Raw genomic sequence first — 14,955 nt, 5'->3', positions numbered from 1 at the left:
TTCAGGCTCCGAACCGTTGGCCAGTTTCGGAGTTGGGGCAGCGTCTAGTTGGGTTGAGACTCGGGCGGCCTCAGGGGTTTTCCTCTTCTGGGGTGGCGACGGAGGCCTTTGAGCCTGTTCCTCTAGCCGTGCTATAAGGGTCTGACCAGTGGGCTCCCTTCCTCAGTGTTTTACGGCTGCCCCGGCTATTTCTTGTGAGACCGGGGCTTTGGGGGGGGGACAGCTTGGCCCCGGGTCCTGCTGTGGAGGTTCCCGAGGTTGGGGAGGGGTTGCCTGGGGGCCTTAGCCCCGTTTGGCTCTGCTTTGGGTTTTTTGTACCCTCGGAGCGGGGCTGGCAGTTCCTCAGAGGGGGTTATTCCTTCCCCCTCTGCGTTCAAGGTGTTTTCGGGTCTACCCCTTCCCGGGTTTGGTTCCGTGTCCTTTCGGGTACGTCGGTTTCGTTGTTCCTGGGAGTGCTTTCACCCCTTTTCTCACTTTTTAGCGGTTATGTCGCATTACTGTTCCCTTCGTCTCAGGTTCCCTACATGTCCCTTGTTCAGGGGTATCTTTGGGCCCATAGGTGCCTCCGTGCCTTTGTGCTTACTTCTCAAGTTTCTCGGGAGTTCAAGACCCTCTTCAATGCTTGCGATATTATGGAAACATCTGTTGACTTCTGGTGAGGCTTCCCTCTAGTCCTTTCTTGGACTCGTTGGTCCTCTTCCGTACTACTTGTTTTCTTTAGATTCTAGTTTCGCCTTATTTTGTATTCCCTTTGTCTCTCCTTGTCTCGACGTGCCTCATTTTTGTTACATACTCCTTGCTGGTGTGTGTACGATATGTGTACATCTGACTGGTGTACGAATCGCGCCACCCGGAGAGCGGGTGGTGGGGTTCGTACCTCGGGCGCCGGGGCCGGGGTGATCGTTTTGTTTTTGGAAGGTGTACACGTGTTGGTGTTCCGCGTCCGGTCTCAGGGATTTTCTACGCCTTCTCGGTCGTCTTCTCTCTCCTGTCATTGCCCCTAGATGCTGGGGGTGTTCTGGATTTTATGTGGGAAATTCACCTCGATTCTTTTCTCTGCTACGGGTGTGCAGTGGCTTGGGTGTGGCTCCACCTCCGCCTCTGTACTGCACCTCGTCTTCTGCTGGGCTCGCTTCTCTGGACATACTCCGCTAGTGTTGCTCCTGGTATATTGCTCGGCTCCACGGTGTCATGACACAGTCGTGTTTCCGCTCTGCAGGTGAGATTGTGCAGTTTGGCGACATTGTTGGCCAGGTGCTGGTTCTCAATTTTGGTGGGGTGTGGGTGTTGTGTGTTTTGCTTGGCCACTTTGCATAATCTTGCTGTGGCCTTCCTTGGTTGGTGTATCTTGTTCTTAGTTACACTGTGGGATGCAGCCTCGGTATTCGGTGCCTTTTGGTTAATCTTTAGATGCCTGAATCTTTTCTCTGTATTCCTTGTACTCTCTTTTCCCTGCCAGTTTTTGTCCTCTCCTAGTGGTCCTCCCTTAGTTGGGCTTGCGGGGGTTGTGCTCTGGCTCTTGGGTCCTGTCTCTCAGCTGTCGTTCACCTGGTGTCCCGGTTTCTGAGTTATTGGGCTCCTTCATCTTTACATTTGACGCTGTGTCTGGTGTCTGCCTCCGCCACATCGCTGGCTCAGGCTTTCCATCTGTTATCTGCTCTGACACTGGCTGGGTTCTTTCACTTGTCCCCTGTGGCTCATTTGGGTACTCAATTTCCACCTATGTCCCCTTCTTTGCGTACCGCACGTGTTATCCTGTTTATCTTTATCTTTACCCTGTCAATTCCTCTGAGATTTTTGGGTAGTGTTCTTGTCTCCCCTTCCTCTTCTGTCTTCGTTTCGTGAGTTGCATTCCTGCAGCCTGTCCTCGCCACTCTGGCCTCTTAGCTCTGGGGCTCGCCTTGTGGCGTGCCTCTGCACTTTTTCCTATGGGGTACGGGCTCTATGCTGGGGCCACATACTCCAGGTTTGGTCTTTTGTATGTGGTATCAGAGATGCTTACACTGTCTGTGGGTGGGTGTTGCTTCGTTCCCCAACTCCTGCCCCTGCGATTTCTTTTCATTGGGGCTGGTGGGGCTAGGATTATGGTCCTCGCTAATGCTTTTGTGTTCCTTTCGGGGCCGTTCTTTTTGTTTTCGTGTGGTACACATCCTGAGTAGTTCTCCTCCTATATACCTCGATGACGTGTCCATCCTTCTTCCCTGCTGGAGCTGTTTGAGCTGCTCCTGCGGGTTGCCGAGTTGCTGTTTTTCGCTTCGTGTTTCAGTTCGTGGTCCTCATTTCCTTGTTGGCCTCTTCCTGTTATCTGGCGGCTGTTCCTTTTGGTTCTTTGCTGCCCTTGGTTGGGGTGCTTCTTTGTTCGGTGTCCGATCCTGGGGTCTTCCTGCGGCTCCGCCTCTTTTTGCGGTTCAGTCGAGCCCTGTACTCGGCTGGTTCGTTCTTCCCCTCGGATCTTCGGGCCGGGTTTTTTTTGTCTCGAGTTCTTGTCTCTTGTGTGGGCACTGGTGGCTTCGTTGTTGGTCTCCCACCTGCTTGCTTTGTCTCGGCGGCAGTGTGTAGTTCCTGGCGGTCCTTCTGGTTTTTCCTATCACTGCGTAGATGTATTATGGTCTCTGATGGGGTTGTCTTGTCCTTCCTTTCCGGGTTGTTCTGGGACCTTCCATGGGTGCCGCATGCTTTCGCCTCATTTCAGGCGGCGCTGGCGGGATCGTTCCGGCTTGCGTTCGGTGTTGCTGTTTCTTCTGCTCCATTCCGCTAGCTGTCTGGTTTGTTTTTTCACCTCCGGCATGCTTATGCGCTTCCGGTGCCATTCTGGCCGTTGGCCCGGGGGGTTTCTCTTCTCCTCGGTTGTGGTGGCCCCTTCGGTTCTGGTGTGTTTTTCTGCTAGTTTGGTTTTGGTGGTCGGTTGTTTGTTTGCTGCAGTTCCCTTTCTTTTTGGGTGAAGTTTGGGTCTGCTGTTTTCCGGAGGTGTCCTTGGGTTGCGGCTTGGTTGTCAGGCCGGGGGTGCTTCATGTGTTGTTTGGTTGTGGCTCTTCGCTGTTTTCTGCGTGTTGTGGCCTCTGGGGCTGTGGGCGCATTTTGGTTTGTTTGCCAGGGTTTCCTTCCTTCCTGTTCTGGGGTTAGGGTCTCCCGGGTTGTTGGCAGGGTCCTTTGGTTTGGTATGTGGTTTTGTTATTGGGTTGGGTGCATAGCGTCCGCCTCCCGGTTCCGTCCCTCTTTTTCCTTATCTTTGGTGAGGTAGCTAAGGGGAGCCGAAGGGGCTCCCCCAAGAAAACCAGCATTGAATGTAATTAAATGCGATTTTCTGGGTCCTCCGTCCCTCCGGTCAGCGGTGTTTTTTGCGTGTTTTGACATAGTCCAAGAACTCCCAGTTGGATCTCCAGTGTGGAGTGCCTGGGGCTGCCCCTTCCTCCTCCTGGGGAAGGATGGGGGGTACCTGGTTGGTTGATTGGTTGATGGGGTTCTGGGAGTTCTTCTACTCCCCAAGCCCGGCCCGAGGCCAGGCTCGACTTGTGAGAGTTTGGTCCACCAGGCTGTTGCTTGGAGCGGCCCGCAGGGCCACGTACCCACCACAGCCCGGCTGATCCGGAACTTCTCTTAGAAAACCGTCCAGTTTTCTCTTGAAGATGTCCACGGTTGTTCCGGCAATATTTCTTATGCTCGCTGGGAGGACGTTGAACAACCGCGGACCCCTGATGTTTATACAGTGCTCTCTGATTGTGCCTATGGCACCTCTGCTCTTCACAGGTTCAATCTTGCATTTTCTTCCATATCGTTCACTCCAGTACGTTGTTATTTTACTGTGTAGATTTGGGACCTGACCCTCCAGTATTTTCCAGGTGTATATTATTTGGTATCTCTCTCGTCTCCTTTCTAGAGAGTACATTTGGAGAGCTTTGAGACGATCCCAATAATTTAGGTGTTTTATCTCGTGAAAACTCCGCTGGGTTGTGAAAACAGCCGCGCCGCTGGGTTGTGGCAACTCCGCGCCGCTGGGTTGTGGCAACTCCGCGCCGCTGGGTTGTGAAAACAGCGGCGCAGCGACGTGATGACGTCATGCTAGTTAACTAATTTTGTTTGGGGAGTTCTGTCCACTCGTTCGGCTTTTGGTAGCAATATTTTTACCAGAATAGGGGTTTGTTTTGGGGCACTTACCTTTCTGGGTGCCTGTCCTGGTCGATAGCTGACATAGAATGCTCCCAACCACAATGGTTTCTATAGACCATTGCGCCTCATGCCTGTTTGAGGGGGTCCAGGTTCTGGCTCGTGGTCCTCGGTAGGCAAGAACTCCATGCACTTTGACTGATGCCAGAAGATTATACATATCCATTCAGCCTGGATAGCTCTGGGGAGCCTCCGGGACTCACCCAGAAAATGGCGTTTCATTACATTCAACGCTGGTTTTTTTACACTCTAAAGAGGCACAAGAGTAGGGGAACATAGATCACCCTAACTAAGAAAAGGTCACCAGAAGGCTTGGTAAACAAAAACATACAAACTTACAAATAAACAAACAGAGAGAACAGGACAGAGAAGGATTGAGAGCCACGAACCGCTTGGTGGCGAAGCGATTCTCTTATTAGTTCTCCCGGCACACCACCAGGGAACTATGCACCTTCATCTTCAATCCACCAACCTTGACATCTCGGGTCATATTGTCTGCCACTTATGTCTGTGATGTTTACTGTTACACTCCTCTTCCTGCCCCAGAGCTCTTCAGGTCTAGGATTTTCAGATAAGTGTTGGCCATCATAGATTCAGTTTTTGTCCTGTTGGGGGGCAAATGGGCCTCTCCACAAGACAAAAACTTTATTTTGGTGTTTGCTTCATAAAACTTGTCAAACTTTGACCCATTTTGGTGTTTGCTTCATGATGTGTGAATATTTGTGCCTCACTTCTTGCTTGGACTCGTATTAAAAACACTCTCCCAGGTCAATGCCATTCATGCAGTCATCTAACAAACTCACGTATTCTGGCCATTGACGTTACCGCTGTCATTGACACAAAATATTTGCCAAAAATCCCTTTATTGTCTGATTATTATGGGACATGTTTCAATATGTGCATTATTCTATTGTGAACAATTTGATGCTAAAATATATAACATAGCACAAAAACTAAGGTCAGAAAACTGCAAAGAGTATAAACATTGAAATGTGGCTTTGCTCACAGGCAAACCCCGGCCGACATTGGGGGTTTGCTGGGCGGTGTGCGTGCCGAGCCATCCACAAGTGAATGCACACGCGCCGGGCCAGGACCGGGCACGTAACAGTGATAACTGTTCACCTTGAGGTGCTCTTGAATAGAGTTATCATATCTTGGTGTTCACCGGTGATGACCCAGCCTGGCTAGAGGTACTCTCTCTCTGGGAGGTTTAGTAACTATCCCTGAGAGGCAGATTTTTTCTGCCTTCTATATCTGGCATGGATCACAGTTCTGTCCCTGTGCCCCAAATTCCTGGGGGTGTCTAGGGGAGGAAGACCACGAGTTTGGTAGTTGGGAATACTTTCACCTGATTGGTCATTGGTTTCCTCTGAAGGGGTTATTCAGTAAATGCATCAGGTTTGTTGTACCCACCTCATGACAGATTCTTCAGTCCCCTCCATTTCTTCCTCAGTGTTTGCTTTTGGGTTCAATTGAAGTCCCTGTAGGCATCAGGGGCTAGATTCACGAAATAGTTACGCAAGTACTTACGAACGTGTTCATCTTTCCTCAATCCTTGATGGCTTTGGTTACATTTATTAAACAGTTTATATGCATGAAAATTTGTCAAGCAACTGTTGTTATTGTTATAAACAGCATCCTGGTGCTTCCGAGCTCATTAACTGTTTAATTATTGTAAACAAAGCTGCCAAAGATTGAGGAAAAATGTACAGGTTTGTAAGTGCTTGCGTAACTGCTTCGTGAATCTGGCCCCAGATTTGCAGGTTTTCTGAATTGCTGGATTTCACCCTCAGCATCGCGTTTGACTTTTTTTTCCTTGGGGGAGCCCCGTCGGCTTCCCAGAGCTATCCAGGCTGATATGCTAATGTCAGACTTTAGCATCAGTCATGTGTATGGAGTTCTGTGGACCTACCGGGGACAACAAGCCAGAACTTGGCCCCCCTCACAGAAGCACGAGGAGCAATGGCTTATAGAAACTCTCGTGTGGTTGGATGCATTCTATGTCTGCCATCGACCGGGTTAGGCACCCAGAAAGGTAGGCATCCCAAAACAATCCCCTATTCTGGTGAAAATTGCTACAAAAAGCTGAACGAGTGGATAGAACTCCCCAAACAGAAACGAGCTAACGAGTATGACGTCACACGTCACCGCGCCGCCGTCTGCGCAGCTTCCCCCTCCACGGGTGGCGGGAGGGGGATAGCCCCAGACCCTTGCGCAGGCCATCCACACTTCAGTTCCGCTGGGACGCTAAGCCCCGAATTCATCCAAGATAACCTCTCAACAATACCCTCCATTTCATTAGGTATTTGGCAAGAAATAAAAAAAATAACATACAAGTACTATTTAAAATATGTAATGAAGGGGAACTCAGAAGTAGAGACTTGCTGCAATCGATTGCCACACCACCCTTTCCAAAATGCTGCTCAGAGCATATCGTCCAATGAGTGAGGTAAAGGTTGAACCGAGGGGTTTTGTGCTTTTTCTTCTCCTCGCATCTTTTTTCTCCACCAATGATTTGTTTTGTTGGAACAGCAGATGTAGATCTCCCACTAAGAGTCTCTGTACCTCCAGCTGCTTCAAGAAAACAGACTATAAATGTTGTAAAAGTTTTGCTTGACAAGGGTGAAAATATCTACCTATTTAACCACAAACAATCTTCACATGGGCTCTTGAATGCCCTGCCATCTGGCTATCCAGCAAAGTGCTGAATTCACACACAGTCCGGCTGCATAACGAAAGTGTCCGAGACTAGGTACAATTCTCTATGGCTTGTCAGCCCCAGAGCTGTAGCTACAGGGAACTTCTAAGGGGCCCCTCCAGAAACAGTGTTTCATTTCATTTAACACTTGATTTCTGGGGGGGGGGGGCCCCTTTGGCTACCTGGAGCTATCCAGGTTGATTTGGATATATTAGACTTTGGTATCAGTCATGTGAATGGAGTTCTTAGGCCAACCGGGGACCACGAGCCAGAACCTGCCCCCCCCCCCTCAGAGAGGCCCGAGGAGCAATGGCCTATAGAAACCCCCATGTGGTTGGAAGCATTCTCTGTCTGCCATCGACTGGGTCAGGCACCCAGAAAATTAAGCGTCTCAACATACACCCTTATTCTGGTTAAAATATTGCTACTGAAAGCTGAACTAGTGGCCAGAACTTTCATTTTCATTCCCCAAATGAAAATGCACCAACAAGCATGACGTCACCGCGCTGCTGTCTGTGCAACCCCCTCCCCCTCCCTGGGAGGGGGAAGGAGCAGCCCCAGACCCAACACCGGCTATCCACCTTGCAGTTCTGTGGCTGATGTGATCGATGCCGTGCAGCTGGACTGATCGAGGTGGGGTTACCTGTATCTTTATCCCCAGTTCAGCTGTTGTTCAGATCCTAGCTTGCTTGGAGACTTAACTGGGATGAGTAATTCTCTTGGCTCCTTGGTGGCCAGTCCAGCCTTGATTTCAAGCGCTGCTTGCTCAGTGTCCGAACCCGGGGGTCTTCCCGCGACTCCGTCTTTTTTGGCAGATCGGACCGGTCCGTTAACCCTTCTTTATCGTTATCCGGTTTCTCTTCTTCCCTGTTCCAGGGTTCCGGTCTCTCAGGTCGTCTGCAAGGTTATTAAGTTCAGCCAGCCTACAGTCTATCCTTGTGCCCACGACGTTCGTAAGTCTGCTGCGCTGGCTGCCGTCTTCGGTAACATGTCTTTGGCTGAACTTTGGGCACATGATTTTTGGGGGTAAACAGGGTCCTATCTGCACGATACCTTGTCAATGTTCCGGGGCCTAGTCGGGCTTGTGTTGCATTAGATCGGCGGTTGCAGCCAGTTGTCTAAACTTCGCATTGAGGGGCAAGTGCCGATCGCCTCCAGGATAAGTCCCTCTTGGTTTTTGTCTTCTGGTAGGTAGCTCTGGGGAGACAAAGGGGCTTCCCCAGAAAACCAGCTCTGAATGTAATGAAACGCCATTTTCTGCGTGAGACCCGGAGAACTCTCGACAACCCTCCACCCCCCCACCCCCCCCCACCCCTCCAGTCAGCGATTTTTCTTTTTCACGTTTTTGACATCCAGCCTCAGAACTAAGGGGTGGATAGCAGGCATGAGGGTCTGGGGCTTCCCCCTTTCCCCCTCCCAGGGAGGGGGAGGTTGCACAGACAGCGGCACGGTGACTTGGTGACGTTGTGCTCGTTTATTCGTTTTCATTTGAGGAGTTTTGTCTATTAGTATGGCTTTTAGTAGCAATATTTTAATCAGAGTAGGGGTTTGCTTTGGGACGCTTGCCTTTCTGGGTGCCTGTCCCAGTCGATGGCAGACAGAATTCTTCCAACCACATGGGGGTTTCTCTAGGCCATTGTTCCTCGTGCCTCTCTGAGGGGGCCAGGTTCTGGCTCATGCTCTCCGGTAGGCCTAAGAACTTCATTCATATTACTGATGCCAAAGTCTGTTATATTCATATCAACCTGGATAGCTCCGGGGAGCCTCCGGGTCTCGCCCAGAAAATGGCGTTTCATTACATTCAACGTTGGTTTTTTAATTTGCAAAAGTATTTCATTATTGAGACTTTGAGAGGTAAAGAATTCAGGTGAACTTCAACAGTATATGAATAACAAAAGTTAATCAAATTTGACAACAAATTTGAATAAAAAACACTACTGAGAAAAGTGTCTTATTGCTTACAGATTGACTTTGTTCATATCATTGTGTGTGTACATGTTGCATTGTTGGAGAAACTTGGCTGCCCTCTTCATAGGTGTCGCTGTTCAACCCGTTCTCGCACTTTCGTATAGTCAATATTGACTTATTAAATACGTGCATATGTGACATACTAAACATACTAGTTTACCTTGATAACCTTAATAGAAAACACCGACCTTCCCTAACCTTCTTAGTATGTTAAGATAAGCATCTTATTGCTTCGTAATTACAATTATTACTTAACCTATTATAGGTATAGGTAACCTATACCTATTATAAGTATATACCTATTATAGGTATATACCTATAATAGTTATAGGTAACCTATACGTATTATAGGTATAGGTTGCGCTGTTCAAGTTTCTCTTGCACCTACCAGATTTCCCTTGTTTCACCTTGGTTCAATTTTAATAGTAAACCTTGTTAGCTATTGTTCAGTATATTGTTTTCCAAGTCCTGGTGGGAACAAAGCATTGTTTTTAATCAATTTTTATCTTTGTAATAATATGTAGAGTAAATCAAAGCATTAGAGAAGTATTATGTTTGTTGACATTTCCTTTGGTGTGAAGGCGTGTTTGCTGCTGGTTATTCATCTGCTATTTAATACCAATACTCTCCTGAGATCTGATTGTTTTCATTTCATAACTCTGAACTTATTTGAGCTGTCTGGTGGTGGTAAATGTGGTGTACTCTTGTGTTTTTTGGAGGGGCCCAAATGGTGGCTTCCTGTTGCTAGCCACACTTAAGATTAGCTTCACACACAAGTCACATTTGTCCCGGACATTCCTAATAGCTGACCGGAGACCAGAGGCAGAATATGGCCCCCTCACAGAGGAGCAGGGAATCCATAATTATCCTCAACAAAGAATCCAATTCCCAGAAAGGAAGTGAAACAAAACTGACATCTGCAAGGTTAGCAGACATTAAACAATGCAGCAAACAACTCGGCAAATGATCCACCCATTAGTTAGGTCATATCATCCCTAGTTACAGCTGGGCATTGTCGGCCCCTCGTGTCACTAATGATCAGTCCTTCGCCTGACGTCAGACATGCTACTTGAATCCCCAGTTCTTTGGGTCACACATTTTCTAGATAAGTGTTGGCCATCTTTTGGATTCACTCCTGTTAGGGCCCACATGCTTGTGTATCATTTCAATATTTAGTGTTTGCTTTACATGTGTGTGTTTGGGAGCCTCACTTGTTGTGTAGACTTTGGAAACTATTCATCTTGGGCTGCATGTGCTTAATGGAGCCCTTCCTTAGGAGTTTGTTGATGTTGCTCCCCTGCCCTTAACAGGGGTTGCTTCCCTAGTGGGTTCGGGTGCTCGTCCCATAGAGACCAGCAATCTTTGAGGGTTGCCTCGCTTTCCGTAGTGCAAGGGTCTTTGACTCTTCTGTTAGGCTCTGAGGTAGGGAGCATTCTGGGGTTATTGATTAAGGTGTACGCTAGGGCTCATGTGCTTGTACATTTGGGATGCCACCGACGCCCTTCACAGAAGCATTTATGCTGTGTGTTACATTTGATGTCAGTTCTTCCAGTGAATGAGGCCAGGCCTCCTGGTCAACGACCGGGCCGCGGGGACGCTAAGTCCCGGAAGCACCTCAAGGTAACCTCAAGGAGTGTCCCTAGTGCCTGGGTGTCCATCTTGATCTTTATCTTCAGGCCTTGTGATGCCTTGATGCCACTCACTCCTTGAGAATTTAAAGGATGTCCATCGATTTTGCTAAATGCTTGTTGTCATTTGGGGATCGTTCCTTCTATATTGGCAGCTGTTGCTTCCCGCTGGGGTTCCTTAACATTCTATTTCTCATGGGGGTTGTAATTGGTTCAGATCTTTTTAGAGTGCGAAGATGCCTTTCTGTTTGATCAGGCATCAGGTGTGGAACTTGGCTCTGCCCCAGGAGCCTTCATCTCAGATTCTGGGACTGGAGAGGAGTCTTTGGGTGCCATTCAACCCATTCTAGTACACTGTACTGTATCTGGTTTCCTCGGTGGGGAGTTTTCAGCTCGGGTGAGAGAGATATCCCCTATCCTCCATCAACGTTTGAGCATTTCTGGTAGGGTCCTCAGATGTGTATTTCGGGAGAGTTCAGTCGTCCTACTTTCTGCTGTGTTCAGCTCGGTCAGTTCTCTTTTAGGGAGCTATCTCGGTGTGGCTAGCAACAGGGAGCCAACAAGTCCTTCCCAGAAAGAGGCATTTCATTACATTCAATGCTGGTCTTTTCATACTCGGATACAACTTTTCTGTGGGAAACTCCGTCTGCTCCCTGAAGCTATGCAAACTTACATGTACAATATTAGTTTAGGGTCATCAGTTATAGAGGTTCTTATTCCTATCGGGAACCACGATTCAGAACCTGGTCCCCTCAGAGGCGCGCAGGGAACAATTTTTTTATTTTTTATTTTTATTTTCTACCACAGACGTGGCCACACATTAACGGTGTTAACCAGCATATATCTTATGAGTACTATACATTTAAAGCATGTCATACTTGCCATTGACCAGGAAGCGCACCCAGAAAGATAGGCAAAACAAAACAGACCACAAGCTGATGAAAATTGCTGCCTATGTCTGGACAGAGCAAAATAACTCTTTCCCCCCCCTCCCCCCCACAAAAAAAATCAAACCAACAAGCAACACATCATCCAACTAGCATCTCCTCTCATTAGTGTCCCATAGGGGAGGGATAGCCGGTGGCTCACCCTTCAGTTCTCGACTGATGTGCATGATGGTCAGAAGTCACCTCTGGCCTTGCTTTCTTGTTCTGGATTTTGACCATTTGGCTGTACCAGGAGTGTGTGTGGTGTGGTGGCCAGGTGTATCTTTGTGCTTCATGCACCTAGGTTGACCTTCCTTAGATGCTCCGTAAGTACTACCCTTGTGTTCCTGGATTACATTCCCTGGGGTGTTTGGGCCTCACTCCTGTTTGAATGTCGTAGGCTTGGCGTAGGCTTCGCCCATGGGGGTTCGTTGGAGGTCTTGGGCTTTCTGTTTTGGCCCAGGTAGGGAGTGAGTTTGGTGGGCGGGGTGCATTGCAGCCGGCGCAGCTTGCATATGTGGCGACCGACGATTCTCTCTAGCTGCCAGTTTGTTTGTGTGGCCTCAGGAGTTTTTGTTTTCTTTATAGCGTTTTTGTTTTTGTTCACTGAGGTCTGCCTAGCTTCTCATTAGGTACACCTAGGTTGTGTTGGTAGTACTTTTCTTTTGCCCAAGAGGTTGCATTGGTACTACTGGTGGCCAGTTTGCCTTGATAGACAAGGTACTACCTGTTTAGCTAACCCCAATGCCTCGGCTTCCCGTAGAGCTTACTTATACTATGGGCCCTGGAACACCCCATTGGGCTTGGGGGGTACCATGGATGTGTCTTCCTAGTCCTCTCTCGCCATGTGCGATGTTGAAGTTTGTTTGTTGCCCCTGCCTCAGGGTGACGATCATCCGTAATGCCTTCGTCTTTCTGCCTCTTGGGTCGGTGTAAGCCGATCTGTTTGGTTGCTTACAACCCGGAGTTTTGTGGGACTTGTTCCCCGCTTGTGCTTCAGTCTACCCTTCTTTATCAGATGATTTTAGGGTCAGGTGGCGGCTGCGTTGCATGCTAGTATGTTGACCAGATCACACACTAGAAGGTGAAGGGACGACGACGTTTCAGTCCGTCCTGGACCATTCTCAAGTCGATTGTGTCATGTCGATCAAGACACTCGACTTGAGAATGGTCCAGGACGGACCAAAACAGCGTCGTCCCTTCACCTTCTAGTGTGTGGTCTGGTCAACATACTTCAGTCACATAATTGTGACTCATTGCCTGTGCATGCTAGTCTCTCTCTGTTGCAATGAACCCGGTTGGTCGCCTGGTTGGAAGCCCTGGAACTGCTCTGTTTTGGGTTTAGTAACCAGGAATTGGTCGCTTTAGCCTTGGTTCCATCCGCACCCCCAGTTCCTTTTCAGGTGGGCATGGTTCACCCTGCTCCCAAACATCTGTGGGTTTCAGAGTCAGGACGGGATTTAACTTGGGCTGAGGTTTGGGTGGTTTCGGGGGCTGTCCCTTCCGATTCGGGTGTAGAGGTAGTTGAGATCGATTTCCCCACTTAAGCTTGTGGATTGCCCAGCAGAGTCTCTTCTTTGAAGCTTTTCCTCTGGACTGTGCCCTTTCTTTAGGGGTGGGTGGTGGGCGTGAATGAAAGCTCAGCCCCGGAGCCTCTGTTGGGGGTTCCCGGGGCTCGGTAGGGGGGGAGAGTCTGTGTGGAGCGCTTGGGCTTCTTTTGACCCCTGCTTAGGCCCTCGTACCTTCTGGGCAGGGGTTTTCGTATCCTCCTTCCCTGTATGAGTTTAAGTTGGGTGCGGCTCCCCAGGTGCCTTTGGAATCCTTGGATTCGTCCTTCTGGAGGATTCCTTCTCATGTTTTCCCTGCAGAGGTTCGGGAGACCCTTGGTGTGTGCCTCCTGCAAGACCCAGGTTAAGCCTCTATAATGGATCCTGTTCATTTGAGTTTGGTTCTTCCCTGTATTGGGTGCAGTATGAGGTTCCGGAGTTTTCCTGGCTGGCAGAATGCCCTTTCTTCTCTCTTGGAGCTTGGTGCTTGAGTGGCAAGAGGTTATTTCTGTGTTGCAGGTGTTTTTGGGTGGCTCACTTGAGTTCTTTAATGAGTGCCTTTTCACCCCTGCACACTCTTGTGATATGGGGTCTGGTGCAGTTGAATGCTCAAGTCCCCCATTCTTTTGGCTGCTTTGGTGGCTCATGACCTTCAGAGTTTGTCATTTGGCCTCGGTCTTGTGCTTCTTCGGTCTTCTGGAGCTGCCTTCGGATTGACTTTCAGAGGATGTGGAGGCGTTGAGTGAGGGGCCTTTGGCTGGGGTTCTGGTTTTGGCTGCTGCTGTGCCATTTGCCCTGCTGTTTGTGCCAATCCTTCTGGAGGCAGTGTTTCTAGTTTTCACCTTTCATCTTGCATGTCGGCAGACTGTCCTCGCTCTCTGGATTCGGTTTGGGCCCTAGCTCTACAGTCTTCAACTCCAATCTGCCCTCTGTTATTCCCGGAAGGTTGTGTTGCAGTTTTTGTCGGTGGATTCGGCCAGTTACAGTCCCGTATCCAACTTGTTGTCACTCCGGGGGAGGGGGGATGTTGTTCACAGACCTCTTAAGGAGGGGAAGGGGCATGCCAGGGCTCGGGCTTCATTGGGTCGAGGTGGGCTATTGGTGCCAGTGTCTGAGCCAGTGTGTTCCCCGGGGCCTTCTTTGTCTGGGAGACGTGGTGCTCACTCTGTGCGGAAGTCGGCTTCCCAGCGGACGTGTTGGCAACGTGTTGTTCAGCTCTCCAAATGTACTCACTAGAAAGGAGACGAGAGAGATATCAAATAATATACATGTGGTAAATACTGGAGGGTCAGGTCCCAAATCTACACAGTAAAATAATAACATACTGGAGTGAACGATACGGAAGAAAATGCAGAATAGAACCAGTGAATTGCAGGGGTGCCATAAGCACATCAGAGAACACTGTATAAACATCAGAGGTCCACGGTTGTTCAACATCCTCCCAGCGATTATAAGAAATATTGCCAGAACAACCGTGGACATCTTTAAGAGAAAACAAGATCATTTTTTGCAAAGAGTGCTGGACCAACCAGACTGTGGTGGATATGTGGGCCTGCGGGCCGCTCCAAGCAACAGCCTGTTGGACCAAGCTCTCACACGTCAAGCCTGTCCTTGGGCCAGGCTTGGAGAGCCGAACAACTCCCAGAACCCCATCAAGCAGGTATCAAGCAGGTATGACATACTTTAAATGTAAAGTGCTCATAGGCCATTGCTCTTGCGGTTCTCTGCAAAGACCAGGTTCTGTCTTGTGGTTCCCATAGATATAAAGATCTCATGTGACTGATAACACCAAACTAATATTGCACATGTCAGTTTGGACAGCTTCAGGGAGTCTCCGAGGCTCATCCAGAAAATGGCGTTTCATTACATTCAACGCTGGCTTTTTGCTCATATTTTTCATAAGATTTCATAAGATTGTGTAATTTTACCTGCAAAAGGATTACTGTACTGTGTTGCCAATTTGATAGATAGTACAGGCGTATATATATTATTTTTACACTGTATATGCTTGTGTATATTTTTCC

The 14,955-nt window shown here is 48.8% G+C and overlaps 1 protein-coding gene across 3 annotated transcripts in view; it reads left to right on the top strand.

Moving 5' to 3' along the window:
- krz (beta-arrestin protein kurtz) overlaps positions 1-14,955 on the top strand; it is a 57,352-nt gene that overhangs the window by 32,563 nt on the left and 9,834 nt on the right. The window lies entirely within an intron of this gene.

This window comes from Procambarus clarkii, chromosome 85, assembly GCF_040958095.1.
Source record: "Procambarus clarkii isolate CNS0578487 chromosome 85, FALCON_Pclarkii_2.0, whole genome shotgun sequence".
Lineage (NCBI taxonomy): Eukaryota > Metazoa > Arthropoda > Malacostraca > Decapoda > Cambaridae > Procambarus > Procambarus clarkii.
Note: the sequence above shows the minus strand (reverse complement) of the source record. Positions and strands in the feature narration are given on the sequence as shown.